The 24,757-nt window shown below is 39.6% G+C and overlaps 1 protein-coding gene across 8 annotated transcripts in view; it reads right to left on the reverse strand.

Moving 5' to 3' along the window:
* mef2aa (myocyte enhancer factor 2aa) overlaps nucleotides 1–23,549 on the reverse strand; it is an 84,836-nt gene extending 61,287 nt beyond the window's left edge. For 2 of the 8 annotated variants that reach the window (XM_058388549.1, XM_058388547.1), the window contains exons 1-2: nucleotides 20,707–20,893; nucleotides 16,650–16,772 (exon numbers count right to left, since the gene is read on the reverse strand). The gene's annotated coding sequence lies outside the window, so the exon portion shown is untranslated. Of the gene's footprint in view, nucleotides 1–16,649; nucleotides 16,773–20,706; nucleotides 20,896–23,256 lie in introns of those variants that run through there. The other 6 variants (XM_058388551.1, XM_058388550.1, XM_058388545.1 and 3 more) reach the window with 5 other exon arrangements.
* Nucleotides 23,550–24,757: the final 1,208 nt, after the last annotated feature.

The raw sequence follows: 24,757 nt of genomic DNA on the forward strand, positions 1-24,757 counted from the left end.
GAAGCTCTTGACCTGTCTCTGCATGATTTTCTGCACTGCCACATGATTGGCTAACTGGATAACTGCATAAAGGAGCAGGTGTACATGTGCTTCTATTAAATCACAGACTTTGAGTACACAGTAGGTGTGTTTGTGTGCAAGAAAACACACACATGGAAGTGTATTTGTAAGAGGAGACTTTTGTGTTAGCTAACTACACACCACTCTTCTGTGTGTGTATCCCTCTCTCCTTCTTCTCCTTGTAGGACATGGGGGAGTGGGAGGCTGATTCAGGGGTCAAGCCTTTCACACTCAATAAAACACTCTGCTACCACTATAATTACCACACAAACACACACCAGACTCGTGTACACACACAGACCATACGGTCTTCAAACTGCCAAAACCTTTATATAAGACCCTTCCAATTCACTGTTGTACAAACCAGTTATTTTGCACAAGGCTGCCCTAATCCCCTTTACTGCATTAGAGTCCCTCTAGGATTTTAGTGGTTTGTGATGGGCTACATATGGAACAAAACCCTAGAGTTATGTACCTCTCCCTTTTCACTGGGCAAGTAAAAAACACTATTTTGGATAAAGACCAAATAGATGTTAATAGTGGATTCCAATTAAATACTACTACTACTACTACTACTACTACTAATAATAATAATAATAATAATAATCATAATATCTTTCATGACACCTTTGGCACTGCAAATAAATGGAGCTAAAGGACTTCAGGATCTTACCATAAGGTTGAAAAGACTCTTTGTCCTAATTGGGAGGGTAGGGAGGCTGATAAGCTTAGATAAGCATTCCAGTTGTCCCATAACCCAGCTAGCTAACATAGTTATGAGGAGTTTCCAGCACTTGATGCAGTCAGTCCCCTATTCATTCCTCAAAATGGCAGCCTTTATACAGTATGAAGGGCAAGTATAGCCAAGCTTTACAAAGGAGGAAAATAACTAACCTTATCTCTCTTAAAAGTAAAAGTGAATAAAAGCAGGGGACACAAAATAGGCACAATTGTCCTCCCAGTCTCTCATTTCTCCTACTTGCAGGTTGGGGCCAGAAAACTGTGAACAACTGTGACACATGCACTTCCTGTGGAGTTCCACATCACAGGCCATGTGTAGAGCAAAGCGCTCTCCTACATCCTGCTTTCCCACTTCCTGTTTTTCAGACCACTAAAGATGACCACTAACAGGCAGTCGTACATAAGACAGAAAGAGAAAAGAGAAAGACAAAAAGCAAAATGGCAGCACGCCTGTGGGACAAGCATCCGCTCTGATCCTTCCGCTTGTTATCTTCCTGCCTGTAGAGTCAGAGACTAAACACCACCACAAGCCCATCTCTGGTGGATTCTCAAGCCATGTTTTGCTGTGTTTACAACCTGGGCTGGGCTTTCTCTGCCATGCTTTCACTTGTTTGACAAAAAAAAAAAATGGGAAAAAGGCAGACCTTCCCTTATGTTGGCCTTGGCTGATAAGCAGCAAAAACATGCCCTGGCTTACATAACTGAGAATAGACATGCAATAACAGCAAGAGAGCAAAGAGGTACTTTTTGAGTTAGTCGAGTCAGCTGCTGAGATAACTCTATACAGCAGACAGGAATGCAGGTCTGAGATGCAAGACGGAATCTGATGATACCATAATACATTTGACTGCAGTCTATCACAAAGACATCTGAAATGAAAAGCTAGCCTTACATGGTACTGTATAGAGGCTGATGTCAACACAGCATATGATGGAAATTTCTATTTTAATATTGTGCTGGAAACTTTGTAAGGCAAGAGAAAATTATCTGATCAAGACTGTTTTTGAAAATATAGCAGCTTCTGTACACAAGCCTTTTAAACATCTGTTACAGCTGCAGTTCAGCAGTTCCTAGAGAAATAACTGTGATACACCAAAAAGTGTGATATGGGGCTGAACGGTTCGTACTGTAATGTTTTTCCTCACTTGACCAGCTTGATATGACTTTCAGCTACAAATCAGCAGGCCAAATGCAAGAAGGAAGTGTTAAAGTCAGTGATCAGTTCAGCTTTGGAGATGAATGGTAAAAAGCCATTAAGTAGTTGTAGACCTCCTGACATTTTCACACAGAGACAGGAGAAAAAAACACAGCTCTCTTTGTGAGTTTAGCGCTTGACTGTACTTCTTCAGCAGGCCCGAAGCAAGGCCTCGGCTCCCACAGGTAGCGCTACTGATGCTAATCACTAACACTAGCCTGATCCAACTGGAGCCACTTTTCTCTTTTCTAATCTTTCTCGCTCCATCTTGTTCCTCCCTTCATTAACTCTTATCTCTCTCTCTCTCTCCCCCCTCTCTCTCTCTATCTCTCCTCCTTCCATTCCTCATTCCCTCACCTGTTTCCAAGGCAACTAATGAGATATAATTAATAAGATCTACCAAATGGAGGGGATGGCTGTGTGCAGAAATGAGTGAGACAGAGGCTTCAAACAGAGAGTGTGAACTCAGGCGGAACAATGTAAAGCACTGCGTCTATCTTCCGCATTTAAGACTGTTCACACATGTTCACACATGTTCACACAGCTCCCTGTTGCAAATGTAGCTGAATTGAATGCTAAACGTGATGGATTTCAAACAGATTCAGCAAGATTTTACAGGATGGGAAAATGAAACAAATAAGTTAAAAAAAATATTTTCCTCTCTTCAGAGTCTCTGGAGTACATCTGAATCATTGCATTAGGGTTAAACAAGGAATTTGTGTTTGACATCTATTATATCTGAAGCTCTACACTGAGGTGTGAATTCTTGCACTTCAGATCTTTAAAAACCTGAGAAAATGTTAACCACATTTTGTTTACAGGGGTCAAAGGGGACAATCTGAAACATTTATTGAACAATAAAACCTTTATTTAGTAGCTAGAAATCAAGAGACTCTATTATGAGGTAAAATTTCCTCATTCTTACACATGTGATGCGACCCACGGTATCTTTGCTTCCTGTGGATGAATTGTGATTTCATGTATGTGTGGTGGGTGTTGCTGAGGGAACAGGGAAGGATGAGGTTTGGTTCAAAATAGCACGGTTTCATTTCTCCAAACTGGACAGAAATAGGTCCTGACAGCATTTCCTCACACACAGTGTGTGTGTCTATTAAGGAGGAAATCTTCGAAATCTGCCTCAAACCTAATGGTTCCATGAAGCAGGGTTTGTGTCCTTCCCTGGTGTTAATATAGAGGTGTGTGTGAGAGCTAGAGCCTTTTATTCTCAGAAACTATAGCACCACACTGACAGCAAACTTCCCACACCAGGTAAATACAATGTAAACATAACCCTTTACTGAGCTGTGGTGAAGAATTGTGGTGGTCTGGGCGTATTTTTCAGAGGTAAACGGAAGCTGGATTTGTTTCTTGCCAAGGCTATCACACCAATCATCTCTTTATCGAGAAATCAGATCTCTCACACAGGTCTGCCAACAGGGTGAATTTGTGTATGCTGAATTGTAGGCAAAAGGTATGCATGCACATGTGCTAGTGTTTACACATGAAACTGAAATACAGCAAGTGTGTGTGTGTATGTGTTTGTGTGAGTGAGAGAGACTAAGTGAATATTTTGTTTAGTTGCTGTGGCAGTTGTACAGCCGGCCCTGCCGGCTTTCACCACTGAGAAAGCAAGCAGCAAGTGGCTAATCTCTGCCAGCAAGTGCCAGCTCACTCCAGTTCTCCACTAAACACGCTGTAATCCCAGGCCGGATCAATGCTGGTTCAGGCAAATGCCTCTCCTGCCAGCAAAAGATCTCAACCAGCTACGCAGCAGGACAGAAAGCCACTTATCACCTCCAAAATGCCATCACCACATTCAAACTCCCAAGATGGACAAAGTCCCACAGCTGCCTGAGCACAGATCCTGATAGCTGATGATCACATACAACAAACCACTGAGCAAACTACTGGCATTAGTCATGGAGGAATTTGCAGTGAACTGTGTTTGTAAATAATATTATATTACCTGTAGCAAAAAAATAAATGTGGACACCTAAACATCACACCCCTGTGCTTTTGAACACTCAATTGCAGATTCAGACCCCTTTTACCCTTAATCCTCCACTCACACAATAACACTTTTCACTAAATTTTGGAACATAGTATTTGTGATTTCTTTGCTCTGTTTGCACCTGGTTGCACACTTCACACTTTATGTGGCTAAGACAAACTTCTGTCCTAGCTCTGTGTTGTTATTTTTTGTGTTTGAACTTTATGTTGTATGTTTATCTAGCACCAGGGTCCTGGAGAAACGTTTTTTCATTTCACTATGTACTGCGTCAGCTATATGTGGTTGAAATGACAATAAAAGCTTCTTGAATCTTGATCCTTGATCAAGAGCATAAGTGAGGTCAGACACAGATAGGCCTAGGGCAAGTAGGCCTAGTGCACTGTCAGTGTTCCAGTTCAGTCTTTGGTGCACAGGGGCGTAATTTCCACTGGGGACACGGGGGACTGTGTTTATACACAGTTTAGTAGCCTACTATTCTTTTTGGCAGAATTTAGCATTAATTATTCCTTGTATTTTATATCACTATAGGCCCTCCCCCCTCCCCCGGCTACTTCCAAGTTCCTAACAATTCAGGCAACCTGGTTTGATTACATTTTAGAATTAGGGGTATGATAGCATTCATACCTTTCCTTTTACTTGCATTCATATGAATTCTTAATCAGTCAGAATTTTATGGCAGTCACACAATTTAACATACTCAAGCAATATGATCAGCTAGAAAGAAATAAGACACACACAAAAAAAAAATCACAAGCAAGTTTTAGAAAATTGAAGGCAACAATATGAAAGGAAACAAGGTCATGGCAGTGTAGACATCTCTGCAATGAATTATGGACCTGAGCAAGGGTAAGAGCTGGGGAAGGAGAACTGCACAAGGTGCTTTTGACTAGACCTGATGCCTCAAGGGCTGAGATGAAAAAGCCATAGTGAAAACTTCATCTGGCTTTGAAAATCCCTGTGCTGCAATCATTTATTATGTCTCTGATAGAGAGACATCTTTTTTTTTTTAGTTCCTTTCTTGCACAACACGACCTGAGTTCTAATAAATAAGCCAGCTTCAACAGAATCCCAATTTGAAGAAACTGTGGCCCTGTTTAGTATCTTCGCATCATGCCATTCTGTTTTGTTTAGGTGAAATCTTCAAAAGGATAAATTAGCACAGAGTCTCGAAAGGGCTTTATAAAGGGCCACAGACATAATCAGGATATTTACAGTCTGGTTCTGGTACTCAGTGGAGATTAGACGCAACACTGGGGACGGACTTATGAAATGCAACTTCTTTAAGGCATGTTCTTCCACATGGCATGCAAACGTCAAAGTCAAAACTAGGTCTGACCTCCTGGCATAACATCGCACTTTGTGTGTGTGTATGTGTATGTAGGCATATGTCTTTATATGTATGGCGAGAAGAAAAGGACATGTGATTTTAAAAAAAAGCTTGCAGTAGAACAAGAGATGTGCCATCACTGCTCCCCCACCTCACGGTCGTGTGCGGCAGAAGCGTTGTAACATAATTACTGCTGGGACGCTCCTATTCCCAGTGATCCATTTGCGTCAGTCAGGTTTCGGAGCCGAGCCGATGAATGGATTCTCAGTTTCTCAAGGATAAAGTGATGACCCTCGGCGTATGGTTAGATCCATTTCATGCAGGAGAGACCATTCTCCTGGTGGAATTTTTGTTCATGCTAAATGTGGCACATTTGGCATTGTTTTAGGTTTAGCAATTAGACAGAACTTTTTAGCACCAGATAACAGACATGTGCACATCATCTTCTTGAAAGTAATAATGTGATTAAGTAAGATTTTTGTGCACCTAAGGTCTAAATTAAGCAAAATGTGTCTCATTTATATTTGAAACCAATTCTGCAGCTAGGCCAAGGATGGAATCTGAATTTCTGATGTGCTAAACTGATTTTGTCAGTTTGTTACAGATGGAAGTGAAGCTTAACAAAGAAGATGTGACTTAAGCTGTTAATCTGAAGAATATTGATATTCCATGCCTGAAATATCAGCAGACAGAATCCAACAGTCTTTTCACAAGCCCAAGATTTCATGAAGTCTCATCATTTGCATCAAATATCATGGTGGCCACATTCCTAAATAATTTTAGCTCATAAAACCTAAACCTAATGTCAACGCCAAATGTCTTGATCTCCTTAATCCTTGATCTTATTTAAGTTCATTTCTCCAGTTTGGTCAAACTTGTATTTCTAAACAGATAATGATGGTTGACACTCTGGCTTTTTGTGGTCTTTTATGAACTGGTCAGTAAGTGAAACTACCCTGCTTAAGGCAGATCACTGAGATGGCCTTACATGATGGAATAATGTTTTACCTCTTTCATTTCCACACCCCCGTGTGTGCAGATATGCAGCGCTTAGATTGTTAAAAGTGAACACAAAGCATTCTTTTGGTATATGTCTGAAATGATGGCATGCGTCCACAGCTCTTTCTTTGCAAGGCTTTTCATTAGCCAAGTCAGACAGGAGGAGATGAAGAGGTATTGAAAGAGAAGCTGAAAGAAAAAAAGAAAGTAGCAGCACCAGCAATAACTAATCCCATAAACACATGGAGGAGTGCCTGTTGTCTCTCCCATGCCCCCACTTTGCCCCCAAACGCAGCCTGCGAGTTGTGTTAAGTGGCTTGGCAACCTTTTGATGTTACACAGATCTTAACTCAGAAATGATAAACAGTGCAGATGAATCGAGATCTTCCTCCTGAGGGAACAGAGTGTGTGAAGATATTAGAGATGCGTCACATTATTGCGGTATTCTTCTCTCTCTCTCTCTCTCTCTCTCTCTCTCTCTCTAACACACACACACACACAAATAATCTACTGACTACAGAGGTGACACAGCCATGTGTATCAGATGCTAGAGATCTCTAACATTATGCCCTATCTCCAAGTGGGAAGAGATAATGTAGTGGAAAAATAACCACAGTGGTTACATCAGGGAACAACAAAAATATTCTCTGTTTTAAACAGACCAAAAAGACATTATTTTTGTATCTCTCCCTGGCAGTTACGTCACTCTTGTCGGTGGGTCAGTACTTCTGCTTTTCATGGGAAAACTTTCTTATGCCTTAGAATAAATATTTGATGTTATGTTCTTCCCCTTAGACATTTCAATCCTCTTCATGGTGGCTGTGTTCCACAACGCTGTATTATATAAAAGGTTTATGCAATCCAGGCAGCATGGAAGCCTGTGACTCACCAACTGGGAAAGGTTGTGAACTTGTAAAATAACCTTTCACCAGCTTTACAAAGATGATGTTCAAGGTAGGGGAAAATAAAGTTATTTAAGAGCATGTAGTGGGTAAATTGTATATTACCTATCTACAAATAAGAGGCTTGATTTGACAGTTAAAATAAATGAACATGAAATTTTCTAAAGCCAGGATCACAAACACAGAAAGTCCAGCCAGTCATTTCAGTTAATTACAGGTTTAAAAGGCTGTTTACTTGATTTAAGTATGTTAAGACTATTAATAGCAAGAATTGCAGGTAATTTTGTTCTTTTCCTGCAGGTAATTTTGGTCTTTGGTTTCCAAACTATGTAACAGTTTCCATTTTAAAAAGCAATCAAATCTGTATTTCAGTATATGAAAAAGCAGTTTACATTTTTAAGAAATAATTCAACAATGTATTGAAAAATAACATTTCATAAATCATTTCAACCAGCTACAAAAATATAGCATGATTAGTATATAATAAATGGCCACAAGTATGTGGACATCACCCCAAACTGTTGCAAACATTTTAAAAGGTCTCTCTAGGCTGTAGCATTAAGATTTCCTGTAAGTGGAACTGAGAAGCCCAAACTTGTTCCAGCAAGACAATGCCTCTGTGCACAAAGTGAAATCTATTAAATCACGAAGGCTCTGGAGTATTAGAACTTGAGGGTCCTGTACATGGCTCTGACTTCAACCCAGCTGAACAACTCGGGGATGAACTGGAACCCTGACTGCACACAACATCCAAAATCTAGTTGAAAGCTTTCCCAGAATAGTGGATAGTGGTCATTATAACACATCGGGACATGAGATGTCCAAAAAGCATCATGGGTGTGATGATTGTGTCCACATAACGTTGGCCATATAGTGCATGATTAATAAGACCACACCAGTTATTCGGCCAGTGTTGCCAGATAAGGCAGGATCCATTGCAACTGAGATACTGGAGCATGATCCTGAAATATTTCCTGTGACTGTTATAATCTGTTACTCTTCAGGGCTAGTTTACAGGCATCTAGGATAGGTTTTAAAGAATTTAGATTGGGGGATATGAGTACAACATGACAATCCATGTAGGCAGTTCTATATTTGTAAAAAAAAAAAAAATAATAATAAAATTAAATAAAATTAAATAAAATTAAATAAATAAATAAATAAATAAATAAATAAATAAATAAATAAATAAATAAATAAATAAATAAATAATGAGGTACCGGGTTAACAAGGGGCCAACTGGATCCAGCAAGTAGACAAGGTGGGGAAAAGGTCCAAAAACATATAGACACAGCAATGATCCATGCACTCCACGTAATGCCACCTTCGACCTAGGGCTAATAGTGTAGGTATGATGAGTGCAGTACAATGAGGACTGCAGCCATGAAATTATAGTCAAGCACTGGGGCGACTGAAAGACTCAACTGCACCGGGACACTGAGTCTTGCTACATTATGCCATTTGTAACATTTATGCCAAATAATAAAAAGAATAGGAATATCAGTAAAAAAAAAAGTCACAGCACAGTCACATAACTTCCAGGCTGCTTCCAATGCTGCAGTTTGCTCGGCTCATCTTTGGCACTCTGGTGTCCATTGGAAATCCAAAACCACACATATGGCTCAGGGTTAAATTTGCTGAGTATTAAGCCAATACAATTTCAGAAGCAAAAAAAAAACCTTCCCTTGCTTTCTAGAACCTTTTTCATTTCTATCCATTTTGGCATCCTTCTCAGATATAACACCAAAGTCAGCTGACTGTTTCCACCAGATCCATGATGCATGAACACACGTGACTCTTAACATGATTACTAGTTACCAGCTGATGATCATGGAAATAAGATGACAGTTTTCATGGAAGGGAGGTGACAGAATGATTTACCATTAAAATAATTTTATTATTATTACTTTATTTAATTTCTTTGTATTAAATGAAATAGGTGCAGATGTGACAGATCCTGAATGCAGAGACTTTGCAGGCAATGCAGACGTGCTGGATCCTGTTCGGGCACGATCTACTGGGAATTAAGTTTCGGTTGTAGACATGGCATTAACCAATTTTCAGGTGGTGTTTGAATCATTTACACATGTGTATGCTACACCATATTTTCCAGCACAGCCCAGTCCATATAGTGCATGTATAAACATACCCCAACTTCTGGTTCTTTGTTTTTTGGGGAATTACACTACATTATTAGCATTTTATGTTGGTGGTTGAAAATAGAAATAATTGTCAGTATTATTTATGGGATCAATTTGTAGATTGTTCAATTTAATTTAATTCATATGCATGAATACAACTTTCCAGTAATTTCTATTCAGATTTATATTCAAAGATAAAACAAATGTATTAAGAGCCATTCCAGCACTTTTTCCCAGTACATCCCCAAAAACAGCCAAGTGCTTTTATTTTAGTGCACAAATAGACTTCAGAAAGGCGGTGGCTCTTGCTAAGACAACTTGTACCTGTTTTAAAGTGTAGTTACCTTTCTCACTGCTGGATCGCTCATATGTTCTGTGATAAAGTGTAGCTGTGATTGCGGTGCTGTGGTTTGTAACATGTCTGCTCTTTTCCATCCTTCTAACTTGGTAAGTTCACAATTGCTTATTCAGGCAGCTGGAGTAATGGGAGGAGCTCTGCTTATGGCCAAGCATGAACAAGAAGACAGATAAAGCCTCGGTGAGCAAGAGATTCTGGCCAGAGAACAGTTGAGATATCAGCAGCCCATGTTCTACTGTTTCACCTGTATCAGACTCAGAGCAGGGCAGAGAGAGTATAAAGACAGAGAGAAATGGAGACATGATGAAGAACCGATACAAAAAGGATATCATGTGATAATTCCTGGGAAGCTTTATAACTAGGAACATTCAGTGATCTAGAACATTTAGATATCTAGGTTACCTCGGATTAATGGATAAAATTTATATTAAAAATAGGTTTGGTAAAATCCAATGCCTGCATTTCCACACTGGCCTATTTTTAGGTAAATGGGAAGCCTTTCATCGTGTCATAAAACACATCCATCAAGTGCATTTCTCATTTTCAAAGTCTGCTGCACACTGTGATTGTGTAATTGCACTTTTTTCCTAAAGGGAATGGTATCGTGTTTTCCTTGGCTCAGAAACTCCAGTGCCTGTTGAGACCGTAGGGAGACTGATGTCATGCCAGTGAAGTTGATACCGTCTTGTCCAAGCTTTCATTTCTTGTCCTTACATGGCAGAGGTCAACTGTTCAGCAGCAGGCTGGGAACCTTCTCATCCGTCTGCCTGTATCTCACAGCAGCCCGGTGACGAATGGCCACTGCTGACCCTTTCAAGTACTGATCTATGCTCAATGGGAGTAAAGTCAATGCTCTGGTTACAGTGAACAGGAACTTAATAGGACTAGGTTGGCTTTTAATGACAGAAAAATAATCCTCCTTCTCACTGTAGCATTCAAATGAATGTGGACTCAAAGAACAGAGATTTTCCATATCTGACATTTTGTACATGTGCACAGGACTACCACAGGAGCACAGAAGTACATGGCAAATTACTCAACATGTACATTACAGGAATTACGTAATTTAAGGTATTAAGAGTAAATTAAAATTCACAGGCAGTCAAAAGTGACATAGTATCTATGCAAACAGCGCATCAGCAAGCCTCTGAGTCAGCTCATTATGTTTTTGGCTTAAGGAAAGACAGCAAGACAGTCTTTGTGCCTTCCGAGTACGACTGTCATGTCCACCTTCTCTTAATACCTTCCTTCCTTTAATACCTTGTGCATTAGTGCTTTAATTACACGTTTCTTCAGTTTTGGCAGATATAAAAATCAAAGCAAATGAGGACATTTAACAGGCAACCAAAGGGACCTCAAAACAATGTTATCCAGGATATTCACTGTATTCTGTGTATTCTCTCAGCTCAACACGTCAACTCCATCACATCCTACCTCACACTTCAGTCTGGTTTCAGTATGCTTCATCAAAACTGCTTCAGAGAGGAAACTCTGGAAAGCCAATGAGGCTGTTGGTAAACAGTAAATCATGCTATGTGAAAGAAGATGATTTATTGATGTTTGTTTCCAAAAAAAGGGGGGGGCAGATGTTTACAGTGAGATCAGAAAGTTATTGTTGTTGCTGCAGCCACATCCAAAGAGATCAATTAAGATAAAAATCTTATATTAACCTATATATTAACCTATATAAGGAATTAAATAAGGAATTAAGTAACTAATCCACTGTGCTGATATGAATAGAGAAAATCAGCTCCAATACAACAGAAAAACTATTTTAATGATGAACTAGAACAGTGGTTAATTTTCTACTTTCATCAGTGACCGAAACATTGAGAATGTGTTAAGTAAATACGATGATGTAGTGTTTGTCTGTTTTGGCATTACAATAGTTTTACTAGTAAAAAGCTACCATTTTGCCTATTCATAAAACTCAACACTAAACACACGTCTCTACTGGCCTGCAAGTTAACGCACGTCCAAATTTCTAACCCATGCGCCACAGTGAAAGTCTGGAAGCATAAACTGAGCTAAACTAGTTAGATTGAGCTAAACCAGTCTGATGGAATCTTGCTGTTGAGACTCAGGTTCAGCGACACGTACAACGTTGAACAAAAAGTGCATGTCTCTATAAGAATATGATGTTAAACAAAAAAGACACACCCACAAACAGTCAGTGTCTTGGCCTTTGTTCCTAAAGTGCCAAACATTTTTTCAGCTCTGGGTGATGTCAGCCTGCTTTTGAAGAACATCAAAGAAGTGATGTGGTCAGAGTGGCAACTACTAGTATCTGATCAAATTCTCCTCCACACAGATAAGGCAAGTTGTACAGTATATGTTGCTAGGAGAAGTTAAACTACTCATTTCAAACACGTGGCAATGGAAATCTAGCAGCAGGCGTTAGGAATATGTCACTCATGAAGTGCACACTTGACAAAACACAATCCAGCTCAGATATTCGGAACATGCAACATGACATGCAGCGCAAAACACAGCTGCGGTTTGAAGCTACCGTAGCTCAGAGAGCGGGGTAATGAGACATGGGGGTGCAGAACACAGGTGCAGGCTGCATCGTGCAGAGCCATCAGCCCCCTGTGTGTGTGTGTGTGTGTGTGTGTGTGTGTGTGTGTGTGTGCGCGCATGTGTAACTCTCCTGGGAGCACCACAGAAGCCCCATTTCCTGCCATGTGCCTATTGTGATTGATTGTATGATATGACCCCACAGCAGTTGAGCTCTTTTCCCTTTGTAAACCACTGTCTGAAAATGCAAGAATATACTGCACAATAAATTAATATTATATACAGAATAATGAATGAATTAAAATAATACAAATGTAGTTGATTTTCCTTAATGTTTTACTATGTTTTAATTTAATTTAGTTTGAATTTGAGTTAGGCAGACCAACATATGCACCTCAGTCTAATATAATATACCAACAAGTCTGAATCTCAGGACACATGGTCATGTATGCTCTCACACTGATTGGCATCTGAACCCATATGTACTATTAGTCCAGTGGCTTACTATGAAGTAAAGGCAAATAGAGAAAAAGAAAACTCAGACATATATGCTTGCTAAAAGTTGCTTCATTCAAACTTATTGAAACTTTGCATTTTCCCCATATATTGTAAACAACTATATTCCTTAGTGACACATTTTATATTTACTACCCATTCCTGCAAAGCCTGCAGTAATAAAGGGACATAGAGAGGCTTCTAAAGATAGTTGGCTGAGTGTTGATCCCCTGGGACTCACTATGAAAACAGCATGGGAAGATATGAAACAAAGACGGGCATTGCCTCTCAGCCCTGGCCTCTACGTCAACACAATAAATCCAAATTTCACTAGTAAACACTTTTCGTACTAAAATATCAAACCAGATCTCCATCAGAAATGCCAATCACAGGTTTAATGTAACGCTAAACAGATCTAACCACGGTGCAGGTTAACACACAACCATTGTGTCTACTAACATTAACATTAATGCTTATGTTAACAGAAACTCAGCTAAAAGTGCTTACAGCAGTAGAGACGGCATCAGTTGCACAGATCAGGCCAAAGGCAAGTGCTAGAGTGGGAAAAATGATGTAATCTCTACTGAGTCACCCAGTGGTGAACAAGGCCAATTAGCTCCTCTGTGTTTTTATTTTAGTTTGGTGGGGCAGTGAGCAACCCCCCTCCCCCTCAAGCCGGCATGAGCTGCAGCATGAGCAAGCCGAGACGAGGATCAGTGTGGGGTGCAAAGAGGATTAGTTGCAGATTTGGACCTCTGTTTTGGCTCTGGGGTTAAACACACCTCTTGTACACACTCTTTGACTCCGACATACAAAACATAAACACTATGCATCAGGACAAGATGTGCGCTTGTATTACAGGTCACATCATGATAATCCATTTTATTGTGATTTGATTTAAAAACAAATAACCATCTCAGTGAACTGGATCCTATTCTTGGAGGACTGGGAGCAAGGTAGTACAACACTGAACACACGTTCACACACGTGGGTGATTCAGTGTAGCAAATCCACCTACATGCATGTTTTCCCAAAGTGGGAGGAAACCAGAGAATTCAGAGGAAAGCCACGCTGACAGAGGAAGAACATACAAAGAAACTCAACATGGACATCCTGAAGTTGGGATTAAACTGGAGATCCTGGAGCTGTTAAGTCGGCAATGTTACCTTCTGCTCCACTGTACAACCCAAAACATCTACATATCTACATATTTCAACTAATAGAAATATCACTTACAAGTAATTAACAAGTAATATAAATATAATTTACATTATTAATCAAATCCCTCAATCAGAATTTCAGGGTTTTTCCTGATTCTCACATAACTCAATGGAATTACAAACTCACCAACTTTAAAATATTGCTACCAAGTGTGGAACAATCTACTTTGAGAGTAGCCCTTGCTTGCCGATGTAGAAGGATAATGGAAGTATTTTGTAGTTTGAACAATACAAGTGTACTTTCTAGTAATCCCTGTACACTGTACAGCTGATTATCGGTGTATTCCTAGTCACCTAGTGTGGACACTTCCTTCATACCTGCAGGAAAGGAAGGGTAAAGCGGACAGGACGCGTGAGAAAGCACATCGATCCCTAAGCTGCTCTTCTCCGCTCAGCAGTGCATGTGCTGATTGAGCTGTATGAGATGGCTTACAAGCGCAGGTCAAGAGCAAGGGCAGTCGAAAGGTCAGGGGAGACTCATTCCTTCAGCTAAATGCACCACCCGCACTCTTAGCAGTGTGTGTAAACGTTAGCTGCTCGTGTGGATGGTGTTACATGGGGATTTGTGTTCATTCTTTTCAGTGCATGTGACAGAGCCGTGGTGTTTCACAGGTCAAATTGGGTTAGCATGAATGTGTGGAAGGCAGCAAGTAAGTCAGGAAAACTTTAGTCTGCTTGGCAGAACAGAGTACACAGTGTCAGTTACATCAGGTCAAATTTAGAAATGAAACTGAAAGATTTACATAAAAAGGTTGTACATGTGATTTAAAGAATAAAAATAAAATAAAAATCTTAAAATTGTGTCATCACGTGTTTTTTTTCTCTTCAAAAAACCTATCGACCTTTCAGTATTCGTTAATTTTAAATAAAGTAAATTACACATTTCACAAATTCTTTTGGCTTGATGTAAACACATTTTACCCAAAATTTTATTTCAGGTTTATTTGGGTTTGTTTGTTAATTAAGCCATCATGTTTTACTTGTTCTAACATGCGTTTCAAAATTAAGATCTTAATAAGGTAGATGACCATCAATGCGTGACTATCCAAAACGCTTTTTCAGGTATACAAAAATGGAGCAACAAAAATATATTCAGCTGACACGGGTCTAGCCAGATAATTTGCCACTGTAAGTCCTTCTCACATGTTCCTGTTTAATTATAACTTTGTGCCACCCGAATTCCCCACAAGAAAATGTATAATCATTGGATACGTGTTTAAAAATGATTTGATGAATATTCACTTTTGAAACTTAACCCACATTTCTGAAAGTGTGCAGTATTTATAAAGCACATGTAGCCCATGCCAAAGTTGTTTGCTAATCACAAGGCCAATGTGTTTGGAAATCATCAGCACTACATATAAAGGAGCTACCAAATAAAGTTCAAACTGTGGAGCCAAACACCATGATAGATGGTTTTATTTGGCGAGTCTCAGTAAAGCCTATTTACAGCCTATAACAAGCCTGGGTTTGTGTGAAGCACTGAGGTGGGGGAAAAGTGACGAGGAGCTAATATTTTCATACAGGTCTTAAGCAGTGATCTTTTTGTTTGCTTGGCATGTTTCTTGTATCCTGAGGTAACCTTTTTAGTATCAAACATGCAGCGAGATGAGGGGCAGCCAGAGGTTTCTTGTTTTGAAGCCACTCCTCGAGGCCGATCGCCGGGCTGACCCCGCAGGGACGATGTGAATTCCACTGGCTAGCTCGCCAACCAGGAGCCCACAGATAATGAAGAGGAAAGTCTCTAGTGGCTAAATCGTCCAAAAAGCTGCACTAGAGCACTACAAGTTCTTAGTGCGGCCTTTCTTAGCTTCATTGAGGCCATTTTGTTATTTAATAAAAGACCCTTAGAGTGAGGTGTCTCCGTGTTGCCCACACAAGCAAAACTATGGCTAAAACATTATCTGCTGGGTTCAAGATTCTGCATCCTGCCTCCAGGTCTCACGGGAGAATGCTGGAATCTCCAGCTCAATGGTGATGCTCCAGTAAACAATGAATCACGTTGGCCATGAGCATGCGCAAGATCAAGATTGTGTGTGTGTGTGTGTGAGAGAGAGGGAGAGAGAGAGAGAGAGACGTTAAAAAAAGCTAGTAAGTGTTTAATGGACATGGGCCAAAAGTATGGCACATTCCTTACAGCTGATCTGGGAAATATTTGGAGCACATTCGTCAAAGTGCCTTCGCACTTTATTCTGAGAAAAAGGGCTGGCCTTCTGGAACGGTGTATATGTGAGCGGGACAATGATGCGTTCAGTAGGTAAACACTAGCTGCTTAGGACAGGACAACTGCTTTAAAATTGTTTTTGTTTTTGCCAAAAAGAATAATTGTCAAATGCTTAACAAACAGCATGTTAAAGACATTTTGGGTTGATGCCAGTTACACACTTAAGAGCCTGAGTGCTGTATTCACAATATGACCAACACAAGAATTGTTATATTCTTGCAGGGCTGAAACACAGGGCTACTGTATGCAGCGACACATTTGAAATCATTACAGTTCTGAAATACAGACAGAAGATTCACTATGCACACTTCACAGCTGTGCTATCCATCATGCATCATCATTAAAATTGTGAATTCAAAGCACAGAGGGAGTAGCAGTTGTATTCTGAAAAACTTTTTAGTGGGCTGTCTCAAAATAGCCACACAATACAAATGAGAAGAAGGAAAAAAAAGGACTCACCCAATGATCAAGGCACAGACAAACTTCGCTCAGGCCCCAAAGTCCAGCTCGAATCTTGCACTCTTCCTTCCTGTGCAGCACTTCGCTTCCTGCTGGTTCCTCCTCCTTGGGAAAGAAAATTTCCTGGGGGAGGGGGGTTGGGGGTGAAGAGGGGTAGAGGAAAGTGTTGCACTCAGTGATTCAGAAGCGACGGTGTAAACGCCAGCCTTCTCTCTTCTGACAGCCAGCGTTAATTGCAGATCAGACTCGCCCACACACTCCAGCCTCTCTTTCTCTCTTTTTCTCTCTTTCTTTCTCTCTCTCTCTCTCTCTCTCTCTCTCTCTCTCGCTCGCTCTCTCTCTCTTTCTCTCACCCTTCCTCTATCCTGGAAGAAGCTGAGAGCAGACTGTTAGATGGAGGAGTGCTGTGAAGAGCATGGCAGTAGATGTTCAAATACCCCACCCCCCCACCACACACACGCACGCACACACACACACACACATACCCAACCTGCTCTACACAGTTCCTCTCCTGCACTGCTTTATTCTGTGATTTTACTAGCATTTAAGCATTTTTTAAGTAAACACAAAAGTGTATGTGTATATATGTAACAGACTGGACTGCAGTTTCTAACACTGTGGTCTTGTAGCTGAAGAAGGAAGAAGGATAATCGCATCCTCCACCTTCTGTAACAGTGATTTTGCTGATAACAAAATGTTCACTGATGCAGACATAAGTCTATCATTTCTGGAGGTTTGCAAAAAGTTGATATTTTATAAAAAAAACCTACAAGGATGAAGATTATGAATATGAAGAATATGAATGAGAAAGCAAACGTTCTTTAAAGCTAAAGTTTTGCACTGAATGAGTAGGTGCTGCATTCTCGCCAAACTGAAACCGTTAACATTCATTCAGTCTTCACAATACAATATGGGAATTATTAATCAGTCCCTTTCACAGACACCATATGCCCCAGTTAAGAACACCTACTGTATATGTCTTGTGCTCGATAGCATTCTTTACTGCTTATTTAAGTTAGTGTGGCTTGGGACCAGTCCAATACATCCAGAGCAGTCCTCATGCTCCAGAGCACAGAATTTATCTGCTATTCGTTTTAGACCAGTCCTAAAAAAGTGCTGTACAATCTATTAGCATCACTTCAATTTTGCATCTAGTGCCAGACAAGGCCCTGACCACTGACCTCTGAGCCTCTAAGAAAATAAACAGTCAACAGTCAATCTGAGAGGTGAACACTGCTCATAAAAAATTTCATTAAGTAATTTTTTTTTCTGATGTTTTATTGAATATAGCATTGGAAGCATTCATACAACCAATTTAGTGTCATTTTCTACTGCCACAACGGCAGCTAGCAGTGCTTATGTGCAATACTGCTACTGAAAACTGAAAAAAGAAAAAGAAAAAACCCCAATACACATGGTGATGAATGAGGGTTGATGGGTGAAAAATATGTCTAGAAATAATGCCCGGGGAAATAATGAGTGGCTGATTGTTTTCTTGGGCACTTTTGACCATCAAAATGAAAACTCTCACTTCACAAGACTGACATATGATCTTAGTCCAAAACTGTGTGTGTGTGTGGGGGGGGGGGTCGAACCTGTTTAAACTGACAGTAGCTACAAAAAAAAGGGTGTAAGGAAACTACCACAATATTCACATCACAAATTCACCCACACTTAATTTCACATTTTTTTATTTCACTGTGCTCAAAACTAACACTTTCTACTAACAATCAGCAGTTTACAGGAACAGCTCGTAAAAGTTCACTGACTTGTAGGAATTCATGCAGTCCTACACAATTTATTCATTTATTAACACGCTATTAATGTGCATACATTTTAATGGGCTGGGTTATTTAACAATATTTATTACAGCCACACTGCTTGTATTTAAAATAGAATAAATATGTATGTAAGAATATAAAATCATTTTACCATCATTATTTTACTTTGTTGCCTACTAAATCTCTATTCAGCTTAGGTTTCTACTCTGTGTTACTGTTTGCAGCCATTCAGAACTGTCACGAAGCATAATTCACAAGGCATCCTGCATTGGACTGCTGCGTTTTTCCTTAAAACAGTTAGCTACTCATAATCACTTACGGTATGAACTGTGCTTCAGAAATTCATTAAACTGAAGACATGTGTAGCAGTGGTGACCCTGTGGCTGTGTGAGAAGAGCGGTGCCAAGAATGAGATGGACCTCTCACTGGTGCTTAACAAGGCGACCTGACATTATGAATAACATTAAATCAAATCAGAAATGAACATGTTATTGCGCTATAATTGATGGCATCAATTAGCGCTGCTCTCGAGAGACTCCGGCTCCAGTTTTCCATCAAACCGTGCCAACTGAGCACCGACGGGACACTATGTGCCAGCTCTGGTGAATACATGAAGACTGACCACACAGCGAAAAACCATAGAAATCCTACAAACGCCACAGGTTCATACACTACAACTTTGTTTTCCACTATAATTGTTCATTTCATACTGAAAATGTTCATTCAGCACAAACTATACGGGCTAATATAGCCATGTTCATTCAATATTTTGTGTATATATATATAATTCAACACCGTGAGAGCTTTTTAAACACTGTAGTATTTTATTCAACACATTAAGAGTGTTAAACACTGTCATTGAAACCAAATACAATTCTACTTTTGTAACTTTTTCGAATTTCTATTTTATTTGATTTAGAGTTGCTTAATAATTTGTAGCAGTCACTGAAAAAGGTGTAATAAATTCAACAGGGTATGAGATCAGCTTTAACTGAACACCATAAGAGCTTATTGAACACTTAATGAATATTTAATTCAACACGGTAAGAGTTTGTTCCACACTGAACAATTAACCCCTCAATCTCCATGCAGAGCCAGACAAATTTCCAACTAACTTTCCTCACTATGTCAGAGCAGCTAGTCAATCATTTCTAGCAGTTACTGAATTGCATGCTTTAGGATGGATGTCTGGATGTTGAAGTTCTACCCTAAACACTGTAAAAGTTCATCTAGCACGAATTTACTCACTAATACAGTTCAAACAGTACACTAAACAGTAAATGTAGGAAATAATTTGTTCCTGTTCTAAGAGTTGATGCAGCACTGCTGCTGGATATTTACTGCTGTAACTGTTCGTGTAACACTGTGGATGTAAATTCAACAGCAGCACTCAGACATGTATAAGAATTAACCTGGAGTTAGATGACAATATTTGTTATCCTCAGCTTTTTAAGGCTTTATTTGAAAGGCAATATTTTCACGTTTACTGTCTAACATCAAATTCACACATGACTCAGAAATGATTTCAGCTTTAAACACTTATAATAATAGCCAAAGTGTATACGTGTAGCCTATTTGTGTGGTCAGTCAATCTGACAGGACAAGGAAGGACAGCTGTTTTTATGGGCTAAAAGCCACCAAGTTTACTTAGAAGAACTTCAGACAGTAGCATCGATTCCTGGAGTTCAACTTCTCTCCCCAAAAGCAGCGCGCACACACACACACACACACACACACACACTGCTCCCGTTCACGCCATTTGGAAGAAAAGTCACGGCGCAAATCTCCCAGGTTCATTCCACCTCCAACAGCACACGGGACCGACGAGGTTTCAGAATTATATCAGACTAATTAACTTTCACATTTCATTTTCCCTCTAATCTATCGTTGGCAAATTCAGAACATCTCCATGGTCAATTGCGGTGTGAAATACGCACACACAGTTGTGTATTTTGATGTGAAAAAGAAAAAAAAAAACACACACGAACACGAGCGGCGAGCTCACAGCGCGCGCGCCCTCTCCGCTACATTATAAACAATCGCACGGATGAGATGAGATTCCCAACAAAGTTTATAAACGCAAAGCAAAGCATTAAACACTGAGCATTTTATATAACTACTGACAAAATGTGTTGATCTAAACGCTGGTGAACTGTACTGTTGTAGTGTACGCGTTTAATTCGTGCTCCCTAAACGCACTCCACTACTCCCTCTTGCGCTTTCTCTGTCTCACACCAACTCACTGTGGAACATTGTTGCTATTTTTTGCTACTCACCCTTTTTTTCTCCGCACTCCCTCGCTGAATATAGATACGGTGTATCAGTGAGTCGCGGGGACGCGGAGCGACATAAATGTATTTTCAGTCACATTGACACGCAGGGATGCTTTCTATTTTCGGGACGCGAACAAACTCCGAAGAAGCAGGCTCTTGTCAAACAAAAGCCCCGCCTCTGAAATGTGACGCCACCAGACGAAGTGACTCAAGCCCCACCCTCTCCTTCTGCTCGTGTCTCAATTAGCAACTTGATATGGAAACTTATGGGCCATGTCTTAAGTCGCTTCAAACGAAAAAAAAGGGGGGGGGACGCATTTGGGCTCCAAAAGCGTTTGTTTAAAACTGTTCAGCCTGTTCAAGATACCAAAGGGACCAGTGTGCACCAGATAAGTTAGTGAAAAACAGGAAACTCTTCTGAAGCTGATGTGACATCACCTGTTTAAAAAAGACGGTGGGGGGGGCTCAAAGTACAGGAAACCCGCTGCTTGGCGAACACAAAATAGCAAGATGGTGCCCAAAAAAAGGGAAGATTTATGTACAGTCTCATAAAGATGAACTAGCTACGTAACACAGTCGTGCTTATTTGTTGTAGACCGTATTACAATAAAGTACTTAAATATTTATTGTACTTGAAGGCTGCGCAGCCTTAGATACCATTGACGTCATTTCTAGAATACAACAGCAACAATAGGACCGGCTCTCCTAAAGTGACAGCCTTCTCGACCAATAGGATTCGAAGTCAGTTTATCAGTGACCAATCAGAGAAACGAGGTTGGATACGCTTACGTCGCGTGTGGCACAGTCACGTGCAGGAGTTGAGGAAGAGGTGTGGCGCTGCACAGCACCAGTTGTTTTGACCGAGATTTAAAGAAACAAGGACCCGGCTTGTCGAGCGCAGATCAATTCACTTGAATAAATCACTTCTTTCTTTATTAAACTGCATTTTATACACACTCTGCTGTTATAATGATGCAGCGTTAAATATGCAATTCATTTTGCATGATGCTGTGTAACTATTGTAAAACACAGCAATTTTATTACTAAATATAACAAAGTTGTCCATATTACAAATACATATCATAAAGAAGATATACATGTTAGTCAATTGTGGAGTTCTTGCTGGAAATAACTATTACAGTAATGTGCCACACAGTGATTAAACTTTTTATAGACAAATACATGAATAAATGAAGTTAAATAATAAATAAAAAATAAGTTAGAAAGACATTTCAGTTTATCCAACTGTCAGGTTAAGTGCATTAAACAACAACAACAAAAAAAAAAGATTAATGGCAAAGAGTAAAAACTAGACATTTGATGAGCACACTAAAAAATTTTACATTGTACTGTCTGTGAATGAATTTGTGAGTGTATCTGAGCGATTACCTACTCGATATATTCTTATGTGCAATAAAGTGTGGAGAAATGTAAATAACTTTAATAAATGTTATCAGTCATATTAATAATTGAAACATTAATACACATGTGCTAGAAATACATTATTATTATTATTATTATTATTATTATTATTATTATTATTATTATTATTATTATTATTATTATTATTATTTTTGTCAGAATATTTGATTAACATTTCCTGTGCTTACTATGCCAGTGATAGGTGTGCTTAAATCAAACCATCAGCACAGCTCAGATATTAAGATCACTTTCAGTTATAATTCAGTTGTAATACCCAAAACACTTCATTTAATTTCCACTACTGAGCACATAAAAATATACCAATTCACAGTCTAAACTTAAATGTGGATTTAACAAATACTGCGATTAAACATATATTTTGTAATCAGTGCAGAGATCTGTAGAATGTATTTGCAGAGAAAATGCAAGTTACATGGCTGTGAGCACAGGCAATATCTTTCCTTATACACTTTATGTGCATTTCTGTGAGTTTATTCATCCCCATCTATTTCCCTCTTTCAGCCCTGCTGAAGCTGTTGCTGCCTGTAAACGAAATGCCATGAAGGGCTGGGCACATATACACAACACTTGTTGGAAACAGAGACCTCACCGCCTACACTAAACCCCAGCCACCTGTGGTCGTGAGATTAGTGCGAGCAAAGCAGGACATATTTTATGTATTACTTGTGTGTCACAAAAGCCTTCATGATGTTATACTCTTATTTCATGTCTTCTGAGACTGCTTGAATGAAAGTTTGTTTTAAATGCAGAACTTTTCAGCACATATTTCTTATTTGAATGGATGAACTATGTGCACTAACCTTAAATCAGACCAGACACATTTGAAAGCATATTGAAACCTCAAACACATGATAATCTTTGATCATTATTTTCATCATAAGGTCATATCCTTTAACGCCTCTGTGCTCTTTAGCTCTTTAGCTCTTAGCTCTTTGGCAATTAACTAAATTGATATAGTTAGTCTTCTGCTGAATGGATACAATAGCACAATGTTAAGACAGTTTTATATCTTTTATATAACAATATAACTTAAAGGTATTGTTCAGTGAATCATGCTAATAGTGAACATATACGTGTACTTTTGTCCCCAAAACCCATGTCATATCTCACCTGTATCTATTGTGCTGCTGCAGCTGCCTTCACAGAACCTGCTGTAAAGGCCTTCTCCACGTGTGTCTGTCTTCACTTCAGCTAAGCCACACTTCCTTCTAACACCCAGAAACTTTCTATAACCGTAATACTTTCTTTTGCTGCTCTTTTCATACCTTTCTTTTTTTCTTGCTTTTTTTTCTCTCTCACTTTTCCTCTTGCTTTTCTCAAAGCCAGGCCAGCTGGCTTTGGACAGCTTCCTCCTCACCCCTGTGAGGCTTTCCTTTACACACTCTGTCTCCCCTCGTCCCCTGGTCTTTCTGCCGGGAGGGAACTCAGTCACAGCAGTTTGGAGGCTGGGATCCCAGATGGACACACACACTCAGGACACAAGTGTGTGTGTGTGTGTGTGTGTGTGTGTGTGTTACATGACTTGGCTCTGGGGAGCGCTTGTGACCAGCCGCAGCTGTCACACACACAAAGGGTGTTGGGTGCTTTTTTGTTTTGATTATTAATATAAGTGAGAAATTGACAAGAGGTTTAGAGTACATGACTTTTAACATGAGAAGGACAAACTGCTGATTGCATTTGTTTATGACTAAAAGAGATTAGTTCCATAATTTTGTCATCAAAATAAATGAATGGAATTTTACTAGGTTAGTATATTTTATTTATCACTTCATTTCAGCTTCAGCTGTATACAGAACAGGAACGAAACATACCTCAGTTAGTAGCTGGAATTATTTTATGATATATTCAATATAAGTGCTGGGTGAAAGAGATCCGACAAACTGGACAAATTGTGTTCAGCATGTTCTGATAGGAGACAGCTGACATTTACAAGATTGTATCACACCACAAATAGCTCCTGAGTATACAGCTACTATGGCACCAATTAAAAAGTGATAGTCCTTTCACAACAAACTCCAAAAGTCAAGATTATTCACTGTACAAACTCTAAAAGAGCAGGTCATTTTATTCTTCCATTTTTGAATGACAGAGTCCCTAACAGTCACACACAAATTGAAGGTCACGATTTTAGCTTCACTATCTTGCATCATGCATCATTATCTTTTTCCTAATTAGAGGAACCAGCCCCAAATCCCAAAATGTCTTTTATGGGCCACCATGGTCTCAATCTGTTTTAGCTGTGAGCTGCCTTCTGCCTTGTTTCACTGGAAAACTTGTCCATCAAATCATAATTTTGACAAATGTTGCATCTCAACCGAATTCATTCACGTGCTATTCACTGCTAAAAAATAGAGACTCATTTCAAGCTTTAAATTAGTGGGAGAAGAAACATGCGATTTCTTAAAGGTTCACTAATTTATTAAACGGCATGGACAGATGAACTGAAGAATCAGTCAACTGTGAATAAGCAGACAGTTCTTGAACTTGTCAGTGATCAGCAATTTATGAAGAAATTATCGTTTCACCACACCCAGCATGCCAGCATAACCACAGGTGAGGATATGAAGCTGAGCGAAAAACTGAATCTGGTGTTAAGGCACAGCACTCGGTG

This window comes from Hemibagrus wyckioides, linkage group LG04 (genome assembly GCF_019097595.1).
Source record: "Hemibagrus wyckioides isolate EC202008001 linkage group LG04, SWU_Hwy_1.0, whole genome shotgun sequence".
NCBI classification, from domain to species: domain Eukaryota; kingdom Metazoa; phylum Chordata; class Actinopteri; order Siluriformes; family Bagridae; genus Hemibagrus; species Hemibagrus wyckioides.